Consider the following 13109-nt stretch of genomic DNA (forward strand, 5'->3'; position numbering starts at 1 on the left):
CATGAAACAAACTATGAATTTATGTATTTTTAAATGTTTATAATAGATAAATTACGAATTACGGAATATAAATCATGTACATTTGAAGTATGAGATATTATTTTTTTGTTTTAATAGAAACTCAAGAAAATCATTAAGAAAATCAGAATTTAGACCCATATTATTTAAAATTGATAAAGCAGATTTTACAACAAACAATGATTGAGAGAAACAGTTTAGAATGGTCCATCTTGATAAACATTCATCTTTACTAATTTTTAATGAGCGATCTTTGGCAATTAGAATTAGCAATGATAGTTGAAAAAATATTTCATTTTTAGCAAATATAGGGTACCAAACATTAAAAAGATAAAAATTTTCTTTGAGGTAAATGAATTCAGGGGTATCATTATTAAAATAATAGTCTAAATATAAAGCAAGTGCATTTATAAAGAATTTTGGGTAAAGGCAAAAAAATAATGAATGTTCTATACTACTTTCTACATTACATAGATTACATTTGGTAGAGTCACTATGACCAAAAAGACCTAGTTTTCGTTTTGATACAAGAGTGCGGCATATTTGTTCAAAAAAGAAACTTTTAAAATATAGGGGTAGAGGAAGAGAGAATAATTTATTGAAACTCAATTCAAAAGACTCAGTGTCAGGGAAAAATAGACCATCTCTCAAACGAGTTTTTATTGCAGGATGTTGTTTTTTGAATTTATTTCTTAACATGATTTTGAAGTGTAGAGAAAATATTTGTGGATTAAAATTGTTTAGGTTAATGAGGGGTTTTCCTAAATTCATAAACTCTTTTTTGGTGACTACTGGAAAGTGGGATGCAATAGATTTCAAAACATTTAATTTATTAACTAGAGTAGTACATGCAGGGTTATTTGTTATTTTAGTATGTAGAGTAGGAAGTATGATAATTCTATCTCCAATTATTCTGTGGTCAAAAATATTTGCAACTGTAATGATATTATTTTGTTTAAGAAGGGAAATTTCATTTGATGATAATTTGTGTTTAAGCATAGAAGTAGAGGTTAATGAAATTTTTAAACAAGTGTTTTTATTAGTTTCCAAATCTTTTAGAAATGATATAATTTGATTAAAATATCTATCATTACAGTTAGGGTATATCGATTTAATGGAGTTCTTATTTTGAAGAAAAGTAGAGTAACCAAAGTTATTTAACTGCTATTGAATAACAATTGTAGAAAAGCTCCGCTTAGGGTAGGTCCGTCCGTCTGTTATTAATAAAAACTATATAACATTTCTTTCATTATTTAAAAGATATGGCTTTCATCCGGGCCTTAGATCGGTTGGGGGTTGAAGCGAAAAGACCCAAATTACTATCTAGACTCCAATTATTAGAAGTCTAGAAGTTGATGCGAGGTTCCCTTTTCGCTTAAAGACTTTCTGATTATAGAACAGCCAAAGTCATTTTTGATATATTTTGTCAGAACTGAATAATCAGAATATAAATGTATAAGAGTCAAAGCAAAGTTGGAAGTAAATTTGTTGAAAAACTGCTTTATACAGGATTATGTTTATGGACATACTTACATTTTTAGGATTTGATCATAGAGTTGCTTCGCTAATATAAATAGCTAATATTATTTTATATTATTTGTGAAACTTGTAAATATTTTTAAAAATTAAATGAAAATTGGGCCGAAGGACAGTCAAGATTGACTTTAACGGCCCTGTAGTACAATTACCCTAATTATGTCAATATAAATAAATATATCTATAAAAATGATGTAATTTAAAATGTATTTAATTATTTGTCAAATTAATCTGTAATTTACTGCTAATAAATCATATCATATCATATCACTTTGTTGTCCCAGGAGTCAAAATATCAAAAATCAGATCAATCGGATGATTGGATCACATAAAAATTTGTTGTTAAAAAAGTAAAAAAATCAACATGTTTAAAATGGACGTACGGACATTTTGGCAATGAATATAGAGTTGCTACGCTTTCTAAATCGTACCTAATTACTAAAGGAATCACCATGCAAAATTTGAAATCGATAGGACAATTCTAACTTGCCAAAATTAACGAAAAAAGCTATCCGTGACGGACGGACGGACCGACCCTAATTATAGAAAAGCTTCGTTTTTAAAAACAAACTTTTATGTTTTTATTCTCCCTAATTTACTTATACCCTAAACCTGAGGTGTAGCAACCTACTTTTTTTTAAGGGTGTGGTGATTAAAAAAATAAAATGTTAAAAAATATCATTTACGATTTCATTTTCATGAGATTTGGGTTTTTGATAACCTTGGTAAAGAAATTATTCAGATTAGATGAATCAATTTTTGGTGAAACATTTTGAAAGCAAAGCTTTCTATGATTAGGGTTGGTCTATACGTTCGTTCGTTAACTTAGAGATGTTAGAATTGTCCCATCAATTTCAAACTTTGCATGATGATTCCTCTTACAGTTAGGTACGCTTTAGAAAGCGTAGCAACTCTATAATCTTTACCGAAAAATTCGTACGTCCATTAAAAATATGCAGATTTTTTACTTTTATGACAACAAAATTTTGTATGATATAATTATCCTATTTATCTGATTTTTAGAATAATATTTAAATTAATAGTGCATATTTTCTCAAATGAATGGCCGAAATTCATTAATTGTTTAATTATTGTCATTTTTAAGACAATTATACTTTAATAATACATGAATGGAAAATATAGTTATACTAGAGTTGGCTCGATAAAATTATCTCCCTATTGGCTAGTTTTCTATATGCATATCTATTTCTCAATAAATCTATTTTCCTCACCCGGCATTACTATCTAAAAGAAAGTAAATATTTAATAATTTAAATGATTTTTAAAAGATTTTTTTAAATTATATTTTTTTCTTTACATTACCATCACCAAAGGGTTAATGATGATGATTACAATTTTAGTTTAATATTTGAACACACAAAATGTCGCCACAATCGAATTCTTTTAAAACATAGTTTTCTTAAATTTATCATATTATAAATTTAAATTTTCTTTTTTATGATTAGAAATTAAATACATCAATATAAGGTAAATAGCAACATGAAATGAAAAAAATGAATTTATTTTTAATAAAGTAAAATAATGGGTCTTATCGTTCTGGGCAATGAGAGTTTATTATGGATTATTGGAGCACTATGAGTTTTAATCATATATTCTTTGGAAAACTTGAGCTCGTTTATAGACATTTATTTCCTATATAGATCTGACATGGATCTTGAAGCAATTAAGCAGGCCGTTTTGTACATGTTAAAAATTGGAAGATTTCATTAAATAAAAGTAATCGCAAATATACTTAGTAAATAAGAAAAAAATAACTAGCCACCAAAAATGTATCCAGTTTTAAATGAAAACAAAAAATTAATATTTCAAAAAAGTGAGTTATGATACAATTTTTAATAAAGATGAAAATTGTGATAAAAACATCAAGCAAAAAATCTCTTCCTAAAGATGAAATGGCAAAAAGATGATTTTAGAGCAAGAAAAATAGGGCACAGCAAAAGTGCAAAGTTTTAGTGTTGGTTCATAACAGCAAAAATGATGTGATTTTGAGTAAAAACATTGGGCATGGGCCATGGCTATGTAGCCGGATCTCTAAATCAACTATCGTTTTTTGGGGTAGGGGGAATTTCGCTCAAAGTGCCTAGTCGGGCACAGAGCCTTCCCCCACTCCTTAAAATACGTTTGAAATAGATTTAAATATAATTTGTTTTTTGTTTATAACTCTAGGTTAGTTTATGTTGGGTAAATAGTGACCCTGCAGGTATTGTCTCGCAGAGTTAGAGCCCCTTGCAAGGAATCATATAAATTATAACGTGGATATTGCACCATATTTTATTTTACTCTAATAAAGTGATGCTCGCAACTGGCTAGAACAACAGTACCCTCATCAACCCCATTTACCATATCCGCTCCCCTCATACTGGATAAACGAACTATCCAATAAGTGAGGTCCATGTTAGTAACCTAAATTGACGACTAATTTTACCCTACCAATATATCCATCCATTGAAAAAATACAATGATAAGTACTTAATTATTTAATATTAATATTTATTTTTGTGCTTTTTTGGCAACACATTAAAAGGGTGTAATGGCCGTGGGAATTATACATTTTTACATTCTAGAAAAAAAAAAATTTTGAAATGTAAAAGATAGTTGATAGTACAAGCGAAGCTACTCTATAATTCACTATGTCCGTCCGTCAGTCCGTCCGTCCGTCCGTAACGCTATGGGGGAAATGGGATTTACTCAGCTCCTATAAAAGATAGGATTCTGAAATTTTTTGACAACATTCCCATCATTAAGGAGCACAATTAACTATAAAACATCAATGGCGGTCGGACGGCTTTTTAGCAGGTTTTAGGCTATTTTTTTAATTTTGCACATTTTCCCCCATATCTTTGGTGCTTATGGTCCGATTTTCAAAATTTTTTCAGTTAAAGATATCAAAATTAAATTTTCCGTCGTTTGGAGAAAACAATAATGACGGTCAGACTGCCTTTTTGCAGGTTTTTGGCTATTTTTATATTTTTTACATTTTCTCCCATATCTTTGGTGTTTATGATCCGATTTTCAAAATTTTTTCAGTTATACATATCAAAATCAAATTTCACATTGTTTGAAGAAAACAACTATGACAGTCAGACTGCCTTTTTGCAGGTTTTTGGCTATTTTATATTTTTTACATTTTCCCCCATATCTTTGGTGTTTTTAGTCCGATTTTCAAAATTTTTTCAGTTAAAAATATCAAAATTAAATTTTCCGTCGTTTGGAGAAAACAATAATGACGGTCAGACTGCCTTTTTGCAGGTTTCTGGCTATTTTTATATTTTTTACATTTTCCCACATATCTTTGGTGTTTTTAGTCCGATTTTCAAAATTTTTTCAGTTAAAGATATCAAAATTAAATTTCACGTCGTTTGAAGAAACAACCATGACGGTCAGTCCCATCCACAAAATTTTGTGCTTCGCTACGTATGGATGTTGTCATCCTTGTTTAAATACATTGAGAAAACCTTAGTTTCGTGAATATAAAATTATGTCATGTAATATATATACTAGCGCCTTTGCCCCTAGCCTCTAGAGGCTTTGCCCCAAAAATTATTTTTTTTAAATGGATATGCAACCATAATACATTTTTTTTAATGGGGGGGGGATTTTTTGTTTTTGGGGGGGTTGTGGATGTCCCACCCCCCAAGAAAATAGCCTAAAACCACCACAGGACCAGTAGGTATATTCCCTGAAGAGTAGAATCCAATCGGTTCAGTGGTTACCAAGATCTTAAGGGACGGACAGACAGACAGACAGACGGACGGACGGACATACATCAAGCTACTTTGTATTATAGATATGATTCAATAACAAAACTTAAAATCGTAAATGCAATTAAAAAGTGAATTTAAAAATAAATAGAAAGTCTAAAAAATAAATTTTGGTCCAGAAGTTTCGACGCTTGTAATAATGGGATTGGATTAAATGAATGAATTTAGAATAAACGTTGATATTATGACAGGGTAAAAATTGTCGTCAATTTAGGTTGCTAACATGGAACTCATTGATTGGTCATCTGGTAGGAGGGTAGGTGTTCGTTTTCTTAGCATGCTGCGAGTATCACTTGATTAGAATACATTAAAATCTGGTGCAACATCCAAGTACTAATATATCTATTGTAATATGGGATAAAACAGAAGTGAATAAATAAGAGGCTATTCGTCTGCTTTAAATTCCTTTTTAAGATGGGCGGCTTATAGTGTCTGATTGGCAATTTGGGTAGTAAATCTATTAATAAAAGTATTGATCATGAAAAGAATACAAAGTAGCGGGTTTCATCGTATTTTGCACAATAGCTTTTTTCCTATATCTAGCCCCTGCAGGGGGCTTTACCCCAGTGGGGCCTATTTCCTAACCCTGCGGGGCAATCATTAACCCAAAATAACCTATCAAAGAATTCAGTGAAAATACGACGAAACCCGCTTTTTTCTTCTTTCCATGATCCAAAAGTATGAATCCGAAGAAAGCACGAGTAGCGATGAAAAGAAAAGAACAGAGATAACCTAATATTAGAGTTAGCGTAGAGTTAGAGTATCTTTACCCCCCTAAACCTTTGAAACGCCTCTTCTTCCCTTCCTCAAAATTGTAAAAAAAAACCAAATCAGACTATCCCTCTTAAACGTTTGAAACCCCTTATTTTATCCCACTCACTTGGACTTCCCTGTTTAGTGTTTTAGATAGACTTTAATTTGACCTTAAAGGACGTACTTACATTTTAAAATGTTAGTTATACGTTTCTAGGCTTGCACGAATGTGCTCGATCGTTCAAGGAATCATTTTGTGTTTATACTTATATAACAGTAAAAGGGGTGTTTGTCTATGTTTAGCAAAGGATCTTGTTAACCGCTGAACTACCGATATGATTCTCCTTTACAGTAAAAGGTTCTTATAGGAACACAGTAATAGTGTCTGACTGATTATGACGTAACAAAAAAAATTAGCCAATGAGAGGCCACTATAAATTTTACCATTGGTCAATAACGGCCTCTCATTGGCTAATTTTTTTTTGTTACGTCATAATCAGGCAGACACTATTACTGTGTTCTTCTTATAGGTCAAGTGAATTTTAAAAATTTGAGATGGGAACTACAACTTTCCCCTGCATAATAATCATTTTATTTACGATGAAATTAAAAGAGGAGGGTCCCTCTACCCATTTTTTAAAGTAGCCGCTATTATTTATATTTCAGCCCAAACCAGTTTTACTGTTTCCAATTAAATAAATTAATAAATCATACATTGTGATTAGTCTAGACGTTATCTGTCTGTAAGAAGACTCAATGCACAATGCAGAGACCAAAATTGATTCGTTGCTTTACCTTTATATCTAAAATTACAGTAGAATTAAAGCTATTTAAAGCCTACTATTGTATTGTTAAACTTGTGTAACTTCTAGACCCCAGAACCAGGCATAAGCTGCTAGAATGAAAGGTTAATAAAAATGAATTGAACAAGACTTTTTTGTTCCCTCAATGGTCCTGTCAGATTTTCAGTATTATGATTATTATTTCAAGCTTCTCTGTGACTTTTTCTTCTTTTTAGATGAATCTTTTTTTTGCAACGAATAAGATTACGCGTTTAAAAAAACTGCTTTTCAGATGTTTTACTTTCTTTTTTTTAGTTTTAATAGAAAATTAGTGATTTTCAGAGACTTTAAGGGATAAGACAATGCTTTAGCAAGGCTATTGACATCAGCCCAATATCCTCTACCTTCCTGGTAATTAAATGTCCTCAAAACTGATTGATATACGCTGGATTAGAACCGGTTGTCAGCCATACTGAAAAATTATTTATAGCATCGTATTAAAGAATATCTTCCACGGATATAAAAATCCACAATGTGATAAATAAATTGACAATAGAATTTTTTCTACAACTGTTTGCAAGGATTATTTTTAAAATATTAGGGATCTTTGATTATGAACTTAGAACACTATTTTGGTTGTAAAGCTGCGCAATCTAAGAAAAAGTTTAAACTTGTTGAACATTTTTGTCCACTGCACTGCAATGATATTTGTTTCAGATGTTATGATGTGATGTGCTACAGAGAGAAAGTGAGAGGTGAATTGAATGATATATTTACAGCGGAAAATTTGTCGTCGATTTAGATTGCTATCAGTCTTATTTGTTGGTCATACAGTAAAAGGGGAGGGGGTTAAGGGGGTGGATTTTAGCCCCCTGCGAGCCTCACTAGTATAATCAGAGTACATGAAAATCTGGTGCAACATCCAAGTAATAAAATATGTGTTGGTAAATTCCAAAAAAGTGAAGAAAAAAATCCTTTTATGAAAGGGTGATTACTCTTGGTAGGGTGTTGGTACCCTCCCCAAAATTATAAACCTCCTCGTGACATAAGAGAAACTACACTGTAAAGGAGAACTGTATAGGTTAATAGTACATAATGGATTTATTATTGCTTGGATCTTACACTAGATCACCATGTGCTCTTATAAAGTGAAATTTGTAGCTTTCTATCCACTTACTTTACCCCATCCTCTCCCCTTCTACTGTATGAACGAATTTATCAATAAGTTATATCCATATTAGCAACCTAAATTGACAAGATTTTCCCCCTATCATAAAATCCACGTATATTCTACATCCATTTAGAGCATTTACCTGTTCGTATCTGCGTGTATGTGAATACATAAATATCAAGTGACAAATTTAGAATATTTACCTGTCCCTAAGTGCGTGTATATGAATACATAAATATCTAGTGACAAATTTAGAATATTTACCTGTCCATATCTGCGTGTATATGAATACATAAATATCTAGTGACAAATTTAGAATATTTACCTGTCCCTATCTGCGTGTATGTGAATACATAAATATCAAGTGATAAATTTAGAATATTTACCTGTCCGTATCTGCGTGTATGTGAACACATAAATATCAAGTGACAAATTTAGAATATTTACCTGTCCATATCTGCGTGTATATGAATACATAAATATTTAGTGACAAATTTAGAATATTTACCTGTCCCTATCTGCGTGTATGTGAATACATAAATATCAAGTGACAAATTTAGAATATTTACCTGTCCCTAAGTGTGTGTATATGAATACATAAATATCTAGTGACAAATTTAGAATATTTACCTGTCCATATCTGCGTGTATATGAATACATAAATATCTAGTGACAAATTTAGAATATTTACCTGTCCCTATCTGCGTGTATGTGAATACATAAATATCAAGTGATAAATTTAGAATATTTACCTGTCCGTATCTGCGTGTATGTGAATACATAAATATCAAGTGACAAATTTAGAATATTTACCTGTCCATATCTGCGTGTATATGAATACATAAATATCTAGTGACAAATTTAGAATATTTACCTGTCCCTATCTGCTATCACCATGTGCTCTAATAAAGTGAAATTTGTAGCTTTCTATCCACTTACTTTACCCCATCCTCTCCCCTTCTACTGTATGAACGAATTTATCAATAAGTTATATCCATATTAGCAACCTAAATTGACAAGATTTTCCCCCTATCATAAAATCCACGTATATTCTACATCCATTTAGAGCATTTACCTGTTCGTATCTGCGTGTATGTGAATACATAAATATCAAGTGACAAATTTAGAATATTTACCTGTCCCTAAGTGCGTGTATATGAATACATAAATATCTAGTGACAAATTTAGAATATTTACCTGTCCATATCTGCGTGTATATGAATACATAAATATCTAGTGACAAATTTAGAATATTTACCTGTCCGTATCTGCGTGTATGTGAATACATAAATATCAAGTGACAAATTTAGAATATTTACCTGTCCATATCTGCGTGTATATGAATACATAAATATCTAGTGACAAATTTAGAATATTTACCTGTCCCTATCTGCGTGTATGTGAATACATAAATATCAAGTGACAAATTTAGAATATTTACCTGTCTATATCTGCGTGTATATGAATACATAAATATCTAGTGACAAATTTAGAATATTTACCTGTCCCTAAGTGCGTGTATATGAATACATAAATATCAAGTGATAAATTTAGAATATTTACCTGTCCGTATCTGCGTGTATGTGAATACATAAATATCAAGTGACAAATTTAGAATATTTACCTGTCCCTATCTGCGTGTATGTGAATACATAAATATCAAGTGATAAATTTAGAATATTTACCTGTCCGTATCTGCGTGTATGTGAATACATAAATATCAAGTGACAAATTTAGAATATTTACCTGTCCCTATCTGCGTGTATGTGAATACATAAATATCAAGTGACAAATTTAGAATATTTACCTGTCCCTAAGTGCGTGTATATGAATACATAAATATCTAGTGACAAATTTAGAATATTTACCTGTCCATATCTGCGTGTATATGAATACATAAATATCTAGTGACAAATTTAGAATATTTACCTGTCCCTATCTGCGTGTATGTGAATACATAAATATCAAGTGACAAATTTAGAATATTTACCTGTCCATATCTGTGTGTATATGAATACATAAATATCTAGTGACAAATTTAGAATATTTACCTGTCCCTAAGTGCGTGTATATGAATACATAAATATCAAGTGATAAATTTAGAATATTTACCTGTCCGTATCTGCGTGTATGTGAATACATAAATATCAAGTGACAAATTTAGAATATTTACCTCTCCCTATCTGCGTGTATATGAATACATAAATATCAAGTGACAAATTTAGAATATTTACCTGTCCCTATCTGCGTGTATGTGAATACATAAATATCAAGTGACAAATTTAGAATATTTACCTGTCCCTATGTGCGTGTATATGAATACATAAATATCTAGTGACAAATTTAGAATATTTACCTGTCCCTATCTGCGTGTATATGAATACATTAACATCAGTGACAAATGTCAACACAAAGAACGTGTTAGCTGTGCCCAGTTTTAGTTACACTCAGAAAAAGGCCACTTTAGAAAAAGCCATCCCCAAATTCGCTCGTAAGAAATTTGCTTTGCTTCTTTGAAGTATTTAAGAAAATAGCTGCGATAACCTTCAGAAATGTGCGTATTTATGTCATATCCGTTACTTTAAAATAGTAAGGTTTTTCTTTTATCTTTAAGATTTAAAACACTACTGAACCGATTGAGTTTTCTGTTTCAGTTAAGCTTCACATAGGTCCTGGGTTGGTTTTTAACTATTCTATTTTCAAATTCAAAACTCGAGTTGGTTTCTTTTCCATGCCCCTAAGAATATAAGAATATAAATATATCCCTAGAAAAAAAAGGAAAAAGCATTTCAAAGAAATTTTAAATAAATCTTTTAGTCAAAAATATTTGAGGCACATTTCTAGTTTAACCTAGTTTTTGTTTGAAAAAAATGTGCTTTATTAATTTTTAAACCATCTAATAAACAGACATTTTTTAGCTGCAATATAACAATGGATATAGTATACATGGATATATATTGACAGGGAAAAATTTGTCGTCAATTTAGATTGCTTATATTTTAGCCCGCTGTGAGTATCCCTTTATTTAAAGTATATGAAAATCTGGTGCAATATCCATATGACATTATATCGAATGCAATATAACATCAAAGAAATAAAGGAAAAAGAACGAAATTTTCAACTGTCATAAAAATGAAATAAATTAGTTGAACGTCATAAAAATGATGTAAGATAAGTTTAAGTAATACAATACCAAACCATAATTTGATAATATATTTCAAACATCTTAGGTTAATTTTTAAAGGCGAAGCTTTTCTATATTAACGCTTAAGATACTACGTTATAAGAGAAGTATCTTTATTAGACCTTTTCATGAAAATACACTTTTTCGAATTTCGGTCTTCTGCTAACCTAAAAAGTTACTTTAGGAGCCTAGAAATACATGTACAAAATTTCAGCTCTCTATCTCTATCAAGTCAAAAAATATAAGTATGTTCTTAAACAGTACCGATTAGTAAATGTATACATATATTTACTTCTTATTCAGTTCTGACACTCTACATGTATTAATGTTCGTTGATTCTACCGTTTAGAGCTTAACTTTTATGGATGTTGTTTAAAACAACTGTCAATACTAATCCAAAAATCTGGAGATCATAAAAGTGTCAAAAAATCTCCCCTTTACAAAGGATTCAAAATGCAAGAACATTTTTTTAACTCTTATTTTATACATCTTAATTGGAACTGATGATCTATTTAATAGTAAAAATATTGTCTTCCATCAATAAAAAGTTAAACAAAATAATAAGTGTTTATTATCTATAATACAAAGTAGAACGATGTTTGTTTGTCTGTCTGTTTGTTTGTAGCGAAGGATCTCGCTAACCGCTGAACCGATCGGGTTCTCCTTTACAGGGTAGCTTCTCATAGGTCCCGGGAAGGTTAATAACTATTTTCTTGGGGGGTGGGACACCCTTAACTTTCCCAAAAAATGAAAAAAATCCCCCCCTAAAAATTTTTTTTTTTAATTTTCTTCAAAATTTAAAACACGAAAAATTAGTTTGATCAAACCTCTTGGGGCAAAGCCCCTAGAGGCTAGGGGCAAAGCCGCTAGTAATAATTACAAAGAAGTAGTAAGTTATAGGCGTTTGTGTGTTTTATGTCCAGTAAGATCATATAAACGGCTAGATAAATCGTTACACAGTTTTCAGAGATAGTTTAAGGCTATTCATTGGGGGAAAGATAATTAATTTCTTCATAAGAGATGATACCCTAAAAAACTACTTCTCCCCCCCCCCCAAAAAAAAAATGAGAGATAATTAAAAAGATCACAGTTATTTTTCGTCAAGACTTTTTAGAAACCATCGGAAGGTGAGATATAGACAAATTATATAGTAGCTGCTCTACTATTTTTAGAAGTGAAGCTTTATTATAATTAGGGTCGGTCCGTCAGTCCGTAACGGCTAGATCTCTTCTCTAATTTAAGCATGTTAGATTTGTCCTATCAAGTTTAAACTTTGCATGGTTATTCCTGTAGTAGTTAGGTACGATATAGAAAGCGTAGCAACTCTATAACGTTACCAGAATGTCCATACGTTCATTATATACTTTTTTAACAGCCAATTTTTATGTAACATAATAATTCTATTGATCTGTTTTTTAGTAGCGAAGCTACTCTATAATTCACTTTGTCCGTCCGTCAGTCAGTCAGTCAGTCCGTCAGTCCGTCAGTCCGTCAGTCCGTCAGTCCGTAACGCTATGGGGGAAATGGGATTTACTCAGCTCCTATAAAAGATAGAATTCTGAAATTTTTTGACAACATTCCCATCATTAAGGAGCACAATTAACTATAAAACATCACTGGCGGTCGGACGGCTTTTTAGCAGGTTTTAGGCTATTTTTAGATTTTCAACATTTTCCCCCATATCTTTGGTGTTTATGGTTTGATTTTCAAAATTCTTTCAGTTAAAAATATCAAAATTAAATTTTCCGTCGTTTAGAGAAAACAACAATAACGGTCAGACTGCCTTTTTGCAGGTTTTTAGCTATTTTTACATTTTCCACCATATCTTTGGTGTTTATGAACCGATTTTCAAAATTTTTTTAGTTATAGATATCAAAATCAAA

This window comes from Acartia tonsa, chromosome 9 (genome assembly GCF_053477335.1).
Source record: "Acartia tonsa isolate MP-2025a chromosome 9, ASM5347733v1, whole genome shotgun sequence".
NCBI lineage: Eukaryota > Metazoa > Arthropoda > Copepoda > Calanoida > Acartiidae > Acartia > Acartia tonsa.